We start from the raw sequence: 15,910 nt of genomic DNA on the forward strand, positions 1-15,910 counted from the left end.
AACTTTGCTGCTGTATTATGTTATGTTATCACACAGTGTCCAATAACAGTCACCAGTACCAAGTCCTACACTTGTACCACCAGTTGGAATCTGTGTAATATCATTGCTCCTACTGCAGCCATGGTAAATCAGCAAAGTGCCTTGATAATTACAGCAAAATGAGGGTATAGTTCCCATATCAGTCTGGAAAATTACAACTTTTCATATTCTGACAGTCTTAGAGCCCGATGTGACTACAGAATAGTCAAGCTTTAAATAAGGAAACAGGGAAGGAAAGGAAGGATATTAGGAATTTCTCTTTTTTTTTACATTTTAAGCGAGATGCTAATGGTCTAATTCGATTTAATGATCTATGCTAAGCTAAGCTAAAAGGAGATTGACTGAATAGACTTTAAAATGGTAAAACTCGACTGTTTAACTGTAAAATGAGCCTATTCTCTAAATGTAGCTTTACAAAGTACCCATGCGTTTTCAGTGTGTGGAATCTCTGCTAACACTTCAATGCTTAATGTGGCCATTTTTGCTGCACACAAACACACACACACACCATGCAGTCACACACACCTTACAAGCCTGCAGCGCTGCAGAGGACAATCCTGCTCCACTGCAGCTGTTCCTCACACTCACGTGACTGCAGCTCTGTGTGTGTGTGTGTGTGTGTGTGTGTGTGTGTGAGTGTGTGTGATGCAGGCATAGAGGTCGAGATCAGTGTGCAGAGAAACACTGCTGCTTCACACAGCCTAATGCTGTAAATGTTTCACCATGTCTGTCTTTCTATGCACAAATGTTGTTTAATTCAACATTTGCTTGTTTCTTTGAAATTATTCATGAAGTTTTCAAGCAATTTCGGGGTGTCACTTCATAAAACCGTTTATTAAGCATTAGCAAATACTTTATCATTTGTTAAGCATTAACTCTACCTCAATATACATTAGTAAGCAGTTTATAACTACAGCTACAAATGCCGTGATCTTGACTTACAGTATAACCTATAATTCATCATAGAAGCGTCAGCCAATGAAATTCAGTCAGCAATAGGCCTCTGTCTAGCTGGTGTATTTGCATACAGCGATCTGATTGGCTGATGCTTATATCGGTGCTTGAAAAGTTGAGCTAGTCACAACTTCTGAGCGAGCACCGCCTATGAAGCGGCACCGACGGATCCACAATGCAGTTTGGCAACGCCTGACATCACCCATTCAAAGTGAATGGGAAGCATTGACGCTGCTGCCCCGTGTGAATGGGGTGTAAAGATGCCCTAGCGACCGATGCTAGATGCCAAGGTCTTTAGCCTCCTTGTTAGAGCAACTGACTCCCATGCAGAAGGTTGTCGCTTCAATCCCAGCTCGAAGCAGTTTCTACACAAGTTTCTGCATCTTGCTTATATACACTATGAACAGCAGCTACCCTAATTATTCTCTTATTTTTCTTCATTTCCACCTGTGGATACTCATCCCGAGGTCCTCAGATTATGCGGAGTCACTGATTGGATCCAAGACCAGCGACGAGATGATCCCAAGGTGTCCATATCCTGGACCAGGCCGTATCCTGAGCTGCTGCTGCTGCGCTGTTGGTCATGGGGGAGTGGAGAGCATGAGACTGATTCCAGTGACGCTCCAGGGACAGACGAGTCTTCGCTGAGGCCAGCTTCCAGCCTCCACCACTGAGACTGCAGCTCTGCACAAGACTTTAAGTTAAGATGGTCGTGCCCAACTGAGTCTGGTTTCTCTCAAGGTTTTTTTACTTCACTCTCCTATAGACCTTTTTCATGGCTGCTGCATGGAGGGCGCCATATCGACCAGCGTCTTCCGGTAGAATGCTAAAAACTTCCGTTTACAGCGTGTACAACTGGTAATTTGTGCAGCGAAAATGGGTTTCAATAACGTTTTTAATGGATAACAGAGTGTTTTTGTGACACACAACTTAGAAATGTGTCTGTTAAAGCCGTTATAATCTGTCACATGGGGTTCAAGCGCGTCAGAAATACAGTGTCTGTTTGCGTTCCCGGCCTGTCAGCTGTTAGCTCAGCGGCTCTTTAACACACGCACACACACAGAGAGAGAGAGAGAGAGAGAGAGAGAGAGCAAACCAGAGTACAGGCATGAAACTTGACAGGTATGAAAGTCGTGCAATTTACACAAATGACCAATAAAAGTCTGTTATTGATCCTCTGCTGCTGATTTGCTGTTTATTCTAATCGCACACCGTTTGTGTTTTATTTCGTGTGTTGTTTTCATCACGGTTTGTGTTTTTCTGTCATTTGGAAATGACACTAGCCTATATTTTCACTTTGTCACAGTTATTAAATCAGTGTGTCAGTGGCACAGTACAGGCTACGTGTGTGTGTGTCAAACATTTTGGTGAACTACATTTGTTTGGGCTGGTTATATATCTGAAATAAAGAGAAAATGTTGACTTTAGCGATGACGAGGCTTCATTTAAACTGCAGAAGATGCCGTACGTCTGACAACGAGGGGAAAACGCCTCACAGCAGCTGTTTTCCATCCTATTAGATCGCATTTCTCTAAATGATCAGTCCAGGAGATGCTGCTGATGGACAACAGTATTAGTTCAAAGAGGATAAAAGCAGGTAAAATAGATTAAAACTATCGTTTCAAAGCTGTCCAAATGTGACTGTTTACACGCATCAGCTGCCGACCGGAAGATCTTCGCATTCTCCTTGCGCATACACGCAAAGCATAATGGGTAATTTTGCGTTCCAAGAAAAAGGTCTATTGGTGAAGTTTTTTTTCCCTCTCCGCTGTCGCCTCTGGCTTGCATGGTTCAGGATTGGTAGAGCTACGCATCGATGGATTTGCTCTTCAGTGTTTGAACTCTCAGTAATGACTTTAAACCCCACTGAACTGAGCTAAACTGAACTGAACTTAAACACTAAAAACTGAACTACTCTGATCCAGTTACTATGACCATTTATGTGAAGCTGCTTTGGCATAATCTACATTGTAAAAGCGCTATACAAATAAAGCTGAATTGAATTGGTGTAGGACCGGCGGGGTTACACTAGTGGAAATGGTTAGTGGTTAGTAACATTGGAAATCTGCTAGCCATAGTGGCTGGTGATCAAAAAAGTTAATGTCAAGCCCTGAACCCCTGATGAATAAAGGAACTAAGCTGAAGGGAAATAAGGGAACGTTATAAGGATATACTGGCTTCCTATTGGTTAAACTGGTTGTACATGAAGGAAAAAAGTACAAGCTCGGGAATTCTTTCAACGAGGTCAAACAATCATGCAACATTCAGTCAGCATCCAGAATCCAGCCACCAGCGCAGGCTCAGATCACATTAATAAAATGATCTTAATCACAAAAGCTGGGGACTTCGCGTGGGTTTTTCTTTACCTCTGGCTTTCTCTCAGTCTGTTTGGCCGTCTCTAATCTTGTTAGACGCAGAACAGCTTTTTTAGCGATTAAGGTTGGTCATCCGGTGAATTTTATTGGCTGGCAAATGGTGCGTATCTTGTACATTTATCAGGAACAATTTGTCCGTTCGCTTCACCAGCCAAAAACACAGGCAGCGAGCGAGAGAGAGCGAGCAAATTACACACCACATCCAAGGAAATCATTGATCGGTCAGTTCAGCAGTCGCTAATAAGAAACCATCAGCTTGATTTACGCTATTACGTGTTAATTACAGTGTTAGTCTGCAGCTCTGAATGCTTTGTATTCGTCAGTGCGGCGCTGTGGTTAATAACTCTGATAAAGAGCCATGGAAATCAATGGATCTGATGCTAAATGAGAGATCTTGTACAGCATGGCTGATCACTGTAAATGTAGATGCTCGATTATTGCTTCAATTCACAGCAGAACTGCACAAACAATAGCAGAGATGAACGACAGAGACACTGACAGCCAGCCAGGATAATGTCTGTTTGTGTGTTTGTGTTAGTGTATTTCTATGGGTGTTATTGAGTGTGTGTTTGTATATGTGTTAGTGTATTTTTGTGTGTGTTACTATGCATGTTATTATTTATATGTGTGTGTGTGTGTGTGTGTGTGTGTGTGTGTGTGTGTGTGTGTGTGTTTGTATTGTGTTTATGTATGTATGTGTGTTAGTGTGTTTGTTGTTTGTGTGTGTGTTAGTGTTTGTGGGGGGTTAGGGTGTTTGTTTGTATGTTAGTGTGATTGTATATGTGCTAGTGTGTTTGTATTTGTGTTAGTGTGTGTGTGTGTGTGTGTGTGTGTGTTTGTATGTGTATTAGTGTGTATGTTATTGTGTTTGTATAAGTGTTAGAGTGTGTGCGTTAATGTGTTAGTATGTTTGTTAGTTTGTATGTTTATGTGTTTGTAAGTGTTAGTGTGTTTGGGTGTGTGTTAGTGTGTTTATGTGTATTATTTTGTTTGTTTGTTTGTTTGTTTGTTTGTGTGTTATTGTGTGTTAGGATGTGTGTTTGTGTGTTAGTATATGTGTTTGCATAAGTGTTAGTTTGTTTGTAAATGTGTTAGTGTGTTTGTATGTGTGTTAGTGTGTTTATATGTGTGTTAGTATGTGTGTTTGTTTATGCGTTAGTGTGTTTGTTTGTGTGTGTTAGTGTGTTTGTATGTGTGTGTGTGTGTGTATTAGTATGTGTGTTTGTATGTTAGTGTGTTTGTATATTTGTTAGTGTGTTAGTATTTGTGTTTGTACGTGTGTTGGTGTGTCTGTATATGTTTGTATTTGAGTAAATATATTTGTAAATGTGTTTGTATGTGTGTTAGTGTGTTTGTATGTGTTTTAGTATGTTTGTGTGCACATGTGTAATAGTGTTGGTGTGTGTGCGTGTTAATGTGTTTTTTATATGTGTTAGTGTGTTTGTATTTGTGTTTGTATGTGTGTTGGTGTGTCTGTATATGTTTGTGTGTTTGTATTTGAGTAAGTGTGTTTGTATATGTGTAAATGTGTTTGTATGTGTGTTAGTGTGTTTGTTGTTCGTGTGTGTGTTAGTGTTTGTGGGGGGTTAGGGTGTTTGTTTGTATGTTAGTGTGATTGTATATGTGTTAGTGTGTGTGTGTGTGTGTTTGTATGTGTATTAGTGTGTATGTTATTGTGTTTGTATAAGTGTTAGTTTGTGCGTTAGGGTGTTAGTATGTGTGTTAGTTTGTATGTTAGTGCGTTTGTTTATGTGTTTGTATAAGTGTTAGTGTGTTTGGATGTGTGTTAGTGTGTTTATGTGTGTGTTATTTTGTTAGTGTGTTTGTTTGTGTGTTATTGTGTGTTTGTATGTGTGTTAGTGTGTTTTTATGTGTGTTAGTGTGTTAGTATGTGTGTTTTTCTATGCGTTAATGTGTTTGTGTGTGTGTGTTAGTGTGTGTTCGTTTGTATGTTAGTGTGTTTGCAAATGTGTTGGTGTGTTTGTAAATGTGTTAGTGTGTTTGTATGAGTGTTAGTGTGTTAGTATGTGTGTTAGTTTGTATGTTAGTGTGTTTGTTTGTTTATATAAGTGTTAGTGTGTTTGTATGTGTGTTAGTGTGTGTTTGTTAATATGTGTGTTTGTATATTAGTGTGTTTGCAAATGTGTTTGTGTGTTTTTAAATGTGTTAGTGTGTTTGTATGAGTGTTAGTGTGTTAGTATGTGTGTTAGTTTGTATGTTAGTGTGTTTGTTTGTTTATATAAGTGTTAGTGTGTTTGTATGTGCGTTAGTGTGTGTTTGTTAATATGTGTGTTTGTATATTAGTGTGTTTGCAAATGTGTTAGTGTGTTTGTAAATGTGTTAGTGTGTTTGTAAATGTGTTAGTGTGTTTGTAAATGTGTTAGTGTGTTTGTATGAGTGTTAGTGTGTTAGTATGTGTGTTAGTGTGTGTTTGTATGCTAGTGTGTTTGTATCTATGTTAATGTGATTGTATTTGAGTAAGTGTGTTTGTAAGTGTTTTAGTGTGTTTGTGTGTACACGTGTATTAGTGTTGGTGGGTGTGTGTTAATGTGTTTGCATATGTGCTCCTGTGTTTGTATATGTGTTAGTGTTTGTGCGTTAGTATGTGTGTTAGTTTGCATGTTAGTGTGTTTGTTTATGTGTTAGTGTGTTTGTGTGTTAGTGTGTTTTTTATGTGTAAGAGTGTTTGTTTATGTTTGTATGTGTGTGTGTTTGTATGTGTGTTAGTGTGTTTGTATATGTGTTTGTGTGTTTTAGTGTGTTTGTATGTGTGTGCATGTGTATACGTGTTTGTTGGTGTGCATGTGTGTTAGGGTTTTCACATGTGTTATTGTGTTTGTATATGTGTTAGTGTGTGTGTGCGTTAGTATGTGTTTTAGTGTGTTTGTGTGTGTGTAAATATGTATTAATGTGTTTGCATATGTGTTACTGTTTTTGTATATGTGTTAGTGTGTGTGCGTTAGTATGTGTGTTAGTTTGTATGTTAGTGTATTTGTATGTGTTAGTGTGTTTGTGTGTTTTTTATGTGTAAGAGTGTTTGTTTATGTTTGTATGTGTGTGTGTTTGTATGTGTGTTAGTGTGTTTGTATATGTGTTTGTGTGTTTTAGTGAGTTTGCATGTGTATACGTGTTTGTTGGTGTCCGTGTGTTTTAGTGTTTTCACATGTGTTACTGTGTTTGTATATGTGTTAGTGTGTGTGCGTTAGTATGTGTTTGTATGTGTGTATGTGTTTTAGTGTGTTTGTATGTGTGTACATGTGTATTAATGTGTTTGCATATGTGTTACTGTGCTTGTATATGTGTTAGTGTGTGTGCGTTAGTATGTGTGTTGGTGTGTTTTGTATGTGTGTTTGATGTCTTTGTACATCTGTATGTGTGTGTCTGTGTGGAACCTTATTGTGTTTGTGTGTGTGCATGTTTTTGTGACATCACAACACAAATTTGAACAATGACATTTGTAATTACACAAGTATAATAGGTGACTTGCGAGGACATCGCCCAAGTCCCCATTTACCAAAAGCCTTATAAATATATATATATATATATATATATATATATATATATATATATATATATATATATATATATATATATATATATGTATATATATATATATATATATATATATATATATATATATATTCATATGTATCATATGTATATATATATGTATATATATATATATATATATATATATATGTATGTGTGTGTGCGTGTGTGTGTGTGTGTGTATATATATATATATATATATATATATATATTTTTTTTTTTTTTTTTTTTTTTTAGAAAATTCAGAATGTACTGGAAAATAACAACAGAAACCCATGGAATGTCCCCACAATCCACAAAACAGACCTGTGTGTGTGTGTGTGCGTCTGAGTGTGCGCTAGTGTGTTGAGGCTCTCAGAGTAATTGCTTTTATCACCCTTCAATCACGAGCGTCCAGGTTAAGTCATGAAGCCAAAACTGATCCATAATGAAAATGTGTTTTCCCCCTGTTCAACAAGGATAAAACACAGACTAACACCTCAGCGTAGTTGATATTTACTGACCCTTGCAGTGTAGTGGTATTAAACTAACCTTCAGTTGTTGGCCTAAAGAGAAACTTGTACGTAATTGAACCATTATAGCTTTGTTACCATTAATAAATGCATTTAGGTTGATTCAGAGTAGCCGAAGAATAGTTTTGAAAGCAGGTCATTTGTAGTTCAATGTGATTTTCTGGTGTTTTTACCAACACAGGCTCATTCTGAAAACGTAGTTTTGGGGACTGTGAATTATGTAGCCGGAGTATGTATGTATGGCTGCATTTCAGTTTGTGTACGTCCGCGAACTTGAGACGCAGAGAGGAGGTGACGACGACGACAAGGACTGGGTTCGAGTCTGGGGAAGAGCGCTTCCAGAAGTCACGTAAGACAAAAACCAAAGACGTGGTAAAAATCAGACGAGGGCTTTTCTTTTTCTGGACGGCTTCTGTAAATTGTTGGCTAGGTTTAGGAACGTAAGCGGGTGGGTGGGTCAATTGGTAAAACTGGTCAGGTTTAGGGAAGGAGGAGGGTGGGTCAGCCAATTGGCCGGTCGCACAGTCAATCGTTCAGTCAGTCAGACAGACGGTCGTTCGACAGCGGCCTCTGGTGTGTTTAAGAGAGAACAGCGTGGGAGCGAACAACACTCGCAAGAGACATTGGAGATACGAAAAAGCTAACAAAAACTGCAAAAATATGCACCTCCCAGGACGTATTTCGTGGTCTCCAGAAACGTTCACGGGACTACGTTTTCAGAATGAGCCTGGGTTGGTTATTACATACACGTTTTCTCATTAAAGGCAATGCACTATTAAAAATAAGTGTGATCTTGGTTCCCTAATGAACTTTTCATTCATTTTCATTCAGCATAGTCCCTTATTTAGCAAGGGTCACCACAGCGGAATGAACCGGCAACTATTCCAGCATTGTTTTCTGCAGCGGATGCACACCCGCCAACATTTGTCTCTGAATATCTGGAAGACCAGTGTGTGTATGGGAGGGTGGGGGGATAACACAGTTGAGAACCGAGTTAGTAACTCTACCCTGGTTTCGGGCAGCCACTGCAATCCGATACTATTCCAAAGTTGGAGACCCCGGGGGTTTTTCAGACTGTACCAAAAAGCTGAGTACCAGGGAAATTACCTGAGTTTTCCGGGAGAAATAACAAAATGGGAGGGTGTCGGGAGATGGGTCTAAATAATGGGACACTCCTGGGAAAAACGGGAGTGTTGGCAGGTATGCAAAGCAGCACTGGGAAACACCCATACACTCTCACATTCACACACTCATACACTACGGCCAATATAGTTCATCAATTCCCCTATAGCGTATGTGCTTGGACTGTGGGGGAAACCAGAGCACCCAGAGGAAACCCACACCAACACCGGGAGAACATGCAAACTCCACATAGAAATGCCAACTGGCCCACCCAGGACTCGAACCAGCAACCTTCTTAACACTTTCTTTTCACTTCTTTTCTTTTTTTAAGGGTGGGGGGGTGTTGGGGTTCTGTGGAAATGTAAAGGAGTCAATGGAAAAAATTCTGCACAATTTAAAATGAAATTTCTGTTTCAGAAAACCAAAATATGCCAGTGTTTGTAAGTAAACAACAGTTGATTATGTGTGCATATCATAGTGTGCACCTGCAGTCTGTTTTAACACACACAAAATTAATAATCACTGCACACGTAATCGGTGGACCAAATGCAGAAACAGAACTCGCCACGACTTTCAGAACACGTTTTTCTCTTCACATTAACAAACGATACTATGATGGACGTGTTTTAAATGATTCATTTCTTTTTATTAATAGCTCTTTGCGTTTACTTTGGAAATCAATCAATCAGTCGATCAATCAACATCAAATGAACGACACAATATACTTTGACAAACACTAATATACACTCTAATACTGTATATAGACCCCATTGTCCCATTTAACAGTCGTTAAATAAGATTATTGTTAACATTTGTGCTACTTGTCTGATCCATACACGCATGCACACTTGTATTTATGGTTTACGAGGACTTTCCACTGGCGTAATGTAATTTATACTATTATATGGTTATCATATGACCTTACCATACCCTTAAACCCAACCCCCAATGAAATCCAGTGGCAAAACTGAAAAGTCAAAAGACCCTGTAAAGCATTTTTGAATTACGAGGACACAATAAATGCCTTTTTAAACCACCTTAATCAGGGGTGTCTAAACTGTCCTGGAAGGCCGGTGTCCTGCTTATTTTAGTTCCAACCCCAATTAAACACACCTGAACCAGCTAATTAAGCTCTTTTTAGGTGTACTACAAACTACCAAGCAGGCGTGTTGAAGGAAGTTGGAGCTAAACTGTCCAGGACACCGGCCCTCTAGGCCCGCATTTGGACACCCCTGACCTTACTAGAGGTCATACCAATGCCATTACACAATATAGTGTCCTCGTAAACCACATAAACAAGTACAATCATACACACGCACACTTGTACATATGGTTTACGAAGACTATCCATTGGTGTAATGTTTTTAAACTGGTATTATATGACCTTACACTACCCCTAAACCCAACCCTCACAGGAAATGTGGCAAATGTTAATGTCAAAAGACACTGTGGAGCATTTAATTACAAGAACACAAAGAACACAATAAATGTCCTTGTTAACCAGCTTAATAGAGGTCATACCCGTGCTATTATACAATATTGTGTCCTCATAAACCCCTTTTTGACATTGGAATTTGCCATTGGTTTCCATTGAGAGTTGGGTTTAGGGTTAGAGTAAGGTCATATAATAACCAGCAAAAGCTATGTGACACCAATAGAGTGCCTTTGTAAAGCCAGTAAATGTCCTAGCAAACCACATTGATAGAGTTCAAACACATGCTGTTATACAATATTGTGTCCTCGTAAACCACATAAACAAGAACACACTTGTATGTATGGTTCACAAAGACTTCTTCATTGTTGCAATGTATTTTATGCTGTTATACAGTTATTATATGAACTTACCCTATCTCTAAACCCAACCCTCAATGGAAACCAGTGGTGAAATTAAAATGTCAAAAGATCCCGTGAAGCGTTTTTGAATTACAAGGACACAATAAATGTCATAATAGAGGTCATACCAATGCCATTATACAATAGTGTCCCCGTAAACCACATAAACAAGCACAACCACACACACTTGTATGTATGGTTTACAAAGACCATCCATTGGTGTAATGTATTTTATACTGGTATTATATGTATTATATGACCTCACCCTTCTCCTAAACCCAACCCTCACAGGGAATGTGGCAAATTTCAATGTCAAAAAACACTGTGAAGCATTTTGAATAACAAGGACACAATACATGTAATAATAAACCAGCTTAATATAGGTCATACCCATGCTATCATACAACATTGTGTCCTCATAAACCACTTGTTGACATTGAAATTTGCCATAGGATTCCATTGCGGGTTGGGTTTAGGGTTATGGAAGGTCACATAATAAACATATAACAGCAAAAACAATATTACACCAATAAAGTGCCTAAAAGTAAACAACATAAACAAGTAGACACAAAAACACACACACTTGTAAATATTCTTACAAAGACACTTCATAAATGTGAAATAGTTTATGCTGTTATATTGTTATTATATGGCCTTACCATAACCCTTAACCCAACCGGAACATGAGACCTATGGCAAATTTCAACGTTAAAAGACCCTGTGTAGTGTTTTAATTTATGAGGACACAATATATGTCCTAGTAAACCACCTTGATAGAAGTCAAACACATGCCATTATTCAATACTGTGTCCTCGTAAACCACATAAACAATCACACACTTGTATGTATGGTTTACAAGGACTTTGTGTTTTTATACAGTTATTATATAAGCTTACCCTACCACTAAACCCAACCCTCACAGGAAACCTATGGCCAACTTCAATTTCAAAGGACCCTGCATTTTGAAATACAAGGTCACAAGGGACGTCCTTGTAAACCATCTTAACAGAAGTCATACCCCTGCTGTTATACAAGATCACATCTTCATGAACCACATAAACAAGAACACACACACAGACTTGAATATATGGTTTACAAAGACTCTCCATCAGTGTAAACAATCCCTGTTCCTGAAGGCACATCAAGAGTACACATTTTCAACCTGTCTCTAATCAAACGCACCTATATCAACTCATTAGAAGATTAGAAGAGACTCCAAAGCCTAAACGAATGGGTCAGATAAGGGAGACATCCAAAATATGTACTGTTGGTTTGCCTTTGGGAACAGTGTTGGGAAACACTGGTGTAATGTATTTTATACTGTTATACGGTTATTATATAACCTTACCCTACCTCTAAAGCCAACCCTCAATTGAGACCTATGGCAAATTTCAATGCCAAAAGCATCCTGTGAAGCGGTTTGAATCACAAGAACACAATACATGTCCTTGTAAACCCCTTAATAGAGGTCATACCCATGCCACTATACAATATTGTGTCCTCGTAAATCATATAAACAAGAACACACTTGTGTATATGGTTTATGAAGACTTTCAATTCGCGTAATGTAATTTATACTGTTATACAGTTGTTATATGACCTTACCCTACCCCTAAAGCCAACCCTCAATGGTAACCTATAGCAAATTTCAATGCCAAAAGCATCCTGTGAAGCGTTTTTAATGACAAGAACACAATACATGTCCTTGTAAATATCTTAATAAAGGTCATACCCATGCCATTATACAATATTGTGTCCTCATAAACCATACAAATAAGAACATACTTGTATAAATGGTTCAAAAAGACTCTTCGTTGGTGTCTTGTATTTAATACTGTTATACAGTTATTTTATATGGCAAAATGCCTTGTAAAGCATTTAGGCTTACAAGAACACAATGAATGTCCTTGTAATCCACATTCATAGAGGTCATACAAAAGCCATTCTTCAATATTGTGTCCTCACAAACCACATAAACAAGGATGCACGCTTGCATATATGGCTTACTAAGAATCTCCATTGGTGTATTGTATTTTTTACAGTTCTACGGTTATTATATAACCTTACCCTACCCCAACCCTTACAGGAAACCAGTGGTAAATGTCAATGTCAAAAGGCCCTGATGAAGCATTTTGAATTACGATGTCACAAGGGATATTCTTGTAAACCACCTTAATAGAGGTCATACCCATGCCATTATACGATATCAAGTCTTCATAAACCACATAAACAAGTACACACACACACGCTTGTATATGGTTTACAAAGACTATCCATTGGTGTAATGTATTTTATACTTGTATGTTACTCTATAACACTATATACTCTACCCCTAAAGCCAACCCTGAATAAAAACCTATGGCAAATTTCAGTCAAAATAATCATGTGAAGCGCTTGAATCACAAGAACACAATATATGTCCTTGTAAACACCTTAATAGAGGTCATACCCATCAAAATTGTGTCCTCACAAACCTCAAACAAGATCAAACTAAAATATATGGTTTACTGACGACTCTCCATTTGCATAATGTAGTTACTGTTATATGTTTATTATATGACCCTACCCCAATTGAAAAAAGCATTTTGAATTACGAGGTCACAAGAGATGTCCTTGTAAACCACCTTAATATGGGACAAACCCTTGCCATTTTACAATATCAAGTCCTTATAAACCACATAAATAAGTACACACACTTGTATAGATGGTTTACAAATATTATATGGCCTTACCCTACCCCTAAACCCAACCCTCAGAGGACACCAATGGCAAATTTCAATGTCAAAAGACACAAGGATACCAGTATGTCCTCGTAAGCCACTTTATTAGAGACAAATTAGGTCATATCCTTGTCTTTACACTATAATGTGTGCTCGTAAACCACATAAACAAGTACACACACGCGCTTGTACAAGGTTTACAAAGACTTTCCATTGGTGTAATGTATTTTATACTGTTACGTTACTATATAACATTACTCTACCCCGAAACCAACCCTGAATGGAAACCTATGGCAAACTTCAATGTCAAAAGAATCCTGCGAAGCGCTTGAATCACAAGAACGCAATACATGTCCTTGTAAGCACCTTAATAGAGGTTATACCCATGCCATTATTCGAAATTGTGTCTTTGCAAACCACATAAACAAGATCACACTTGTATATATGGTTTACGAACGACTCTCTAATGGTGTATTGTATTTTATACTGTTATACGGTTATGATATGACCTTACCCAACTCCTCAACCCAACCCTAAGAGGACAACCTATGGCAAATTTCAATGTCAAAAGACACTAGGATACAAGTATGTCCTCGTAAGCCACTTTAATATCGACAAACTAGGTCATATGCATGTCATTATACTATAATGTGTCCTCGTAAACCACATAAACAAGCACACACAGACACACACACGATGTGTTCAGAGATGTGCAGGTTAGAGCAGTTGTGCATTGCAGAGTTTCTGCGCAGCCCTTCCAGGACACTGCAGTTCAATGAAACCTCAGAGGAGCAGCGCACCAGTGTGTGTGTGTGTGTGTGTGTGTGTGCGTTTGAGTGTGCGTGCAGCAGGAAAACAAAAGATCAGGCCCGTCACTTACATCACCCTCTTTATAAAGAAGTGGATTTTAATTCACAGTATATCATCCATCTTCAGGTCATTCACGTTACACATGTACCAATCCCCCAAAAACAAATGAAGCACTGGAGGCTTAGAAAGGAGCAGCCTGGCGTTTCTGCCGGTTTCACCACATGCAAGGCCCCTTTTTTTTTCATCAATATGCAAATCAATCAGGATCAAATTACAATGAGGCTGTATATGCGACAAATTATGAGGAGAGTCTTCTCCTAGAAGAGAATCGGAAGGGAAAATAAAAGAGCGCTGGATTTCTGAAGTAATGGCATCCCATGCGAGCGTGTGTTTTTTGTGTCATTTCAGGCCTGAACAAGACAATTCTGTTGGTTTTAACTGAGTGGAGACTCTCGGCGTGCACAATGCATCTCAATCGTCTCTCTCTATCTGTCCGTCTGTCTGTTTGTCGCTGTGCAGTCCGCTCACATGATGTACGACACATCACAGCATGCAGAATTACATTCATACATAACCCAATCATCTTGTCATTTAGAGGAGCTGCAAAAACACCACGGCGGCGGCGGCGACTCTTGCGGGGAGGTGAGGGAGGGGGAGACTGCGGTACATTTAAGGCGAGAAAGATACCGGTTCATGTTTTATTAATTAAAGCTGTGCTCTTTCGGGGTCCACTACAGTTGTAAAAATCTCAGGAGTCCTGGAATGCTTATCCAATCGACAAGGGGAAGAATCCGCCGTGGAGGTTTGCTGCTTCCAGTTCGATTTGTTCCCAAATAACAGCAACACATGATCCATGTTTCGTTTTTATCCTCAGTGACCTTCAAGACGTGTGACATTCCCTGCTGGAAGCGGCGTCGGTGTGGCTGACATATCAATACTCGAGCAGATGCCGCATAGATTTCATCCCCTGAATATAAGTTCTGAAACATGCAATACTTTCCCTTCCAGCTCAGAAATGCAGTCTCCCTTCCTTTCTGTTAATATATGGTGGCATAATCGTGACGAATCATTCAACCGGAAGCAAGAGAAAGAAACGGAGATCTTAAATAATGCACCGGGTTTGGTTTCTGAGCAAGGCCTTGAAGCAGTTCGTTGTGCTCTCTCTCTCTCTCTCTCGTTCACACACACGCTTTTGGATTCCCCAAAAAATGAAATAGAAGAGTTAATTCGGCGTACAAATATAGCTGAAAAACCAGCACCAGAGCAGAAAACATTGCCGAAGTCCCGGAGTGTAGAAAAAGGACCAGCGCTGTATCTCCGTACGGTCGCTTTTCCGAAAATGAGACGAGGATGCATTATGCCAATTTCAGTTCATTTACAACGAATACAGCTAAAGCAAGTAGTTCAAGCAATAAATCTGCTTTATGGATATGGTTATATTCTTCAGAATAGACTTTATATGTATATATGCATATATTTATATACAAGTATGGCACTTGATTACACTTAAGCGCGAAAAAAAACACATGACAGATGAAAGCCGAGGGCGCTTTGGTGTTGACAAATTAAGGAGATCACAGACTTTGCAGCACATTGCTCTCACTCACACTGCAATGGAGTCCGCCTACGTTAAGGTCAGTGGTGCAGTACAGGCAACCCAAAAGAAAGAAATCATACAAGCCGAATATGAGCGAATATTACGTCAGCATCGTCACGTTCGCTTTTTAGTGCAAGACGTATGTCTTATATCTACTGCCGTCAAGGACAGCAGGGCTGCTCCTCGGGTCACACTTCACATGGCAGCGTTCGCGGTGGGTCAGCCGCCGCTGGAAGTCGGAGTCGTATAGCATGCATTGTGTGCGACGCGGTGTCATGTCAAGTGTCAAGAGGCGATGCGCGGTCAGCTCTTTGAGTACAAACGTTGGCAAAAAAGTTGCATCGAACAGTACTGCTTTACAAACGTGTTGGTCGTCCACAGTTGTCAAGGAAGTCTTTA

At 39.2% G+C, this 15,910-nt stretch overlaps 1 protein-coding gene and 1 long non-coding RNA gene across 2 annotated transcripts in view; both read right to left on the reverse strand.

The window, feature by feature from the left end:
• The window catches only part of LOC103909099 (uncharacterized), a 502,230-nt gene that overhangs the window by 453,893 nt on the left and 32,427 nt on the right, over window positions 1-15,910 (reverse strand). The window lies entirely within an intron of this gene.
• LOC100334937 (gap junction delta-2 protein-like) overlaps window positions 13,981-15,910 on the reverse strand; it is a 5,204-nt gene continuing 3,274 nt past the window's right edge. The window contains exon 2 of the mRNA XM_068214650.2: window positions 13,981-15,910. This exon is cut by the window's right edge and continues 988 nt beyond it. The gene's annotated coding sequence lies outside the window, so the exon portion shown is untranslated.

The sequence above is a fragment of the Danio rerio genome, chromosome 17 (assembly GCF_049306965.1).
Source record: "Danio rerio strain Tuebingen ecotype United States chromosome 17, GRCz12tu, whole genome shotgun sequence".
NCBI classification, from domain to species: domain Eukaryota; kingdom Metazoa; phylum Chordata; class Actinopteri; order Cypriniformes; family Danionidae; genus Danio; species Danio rerio.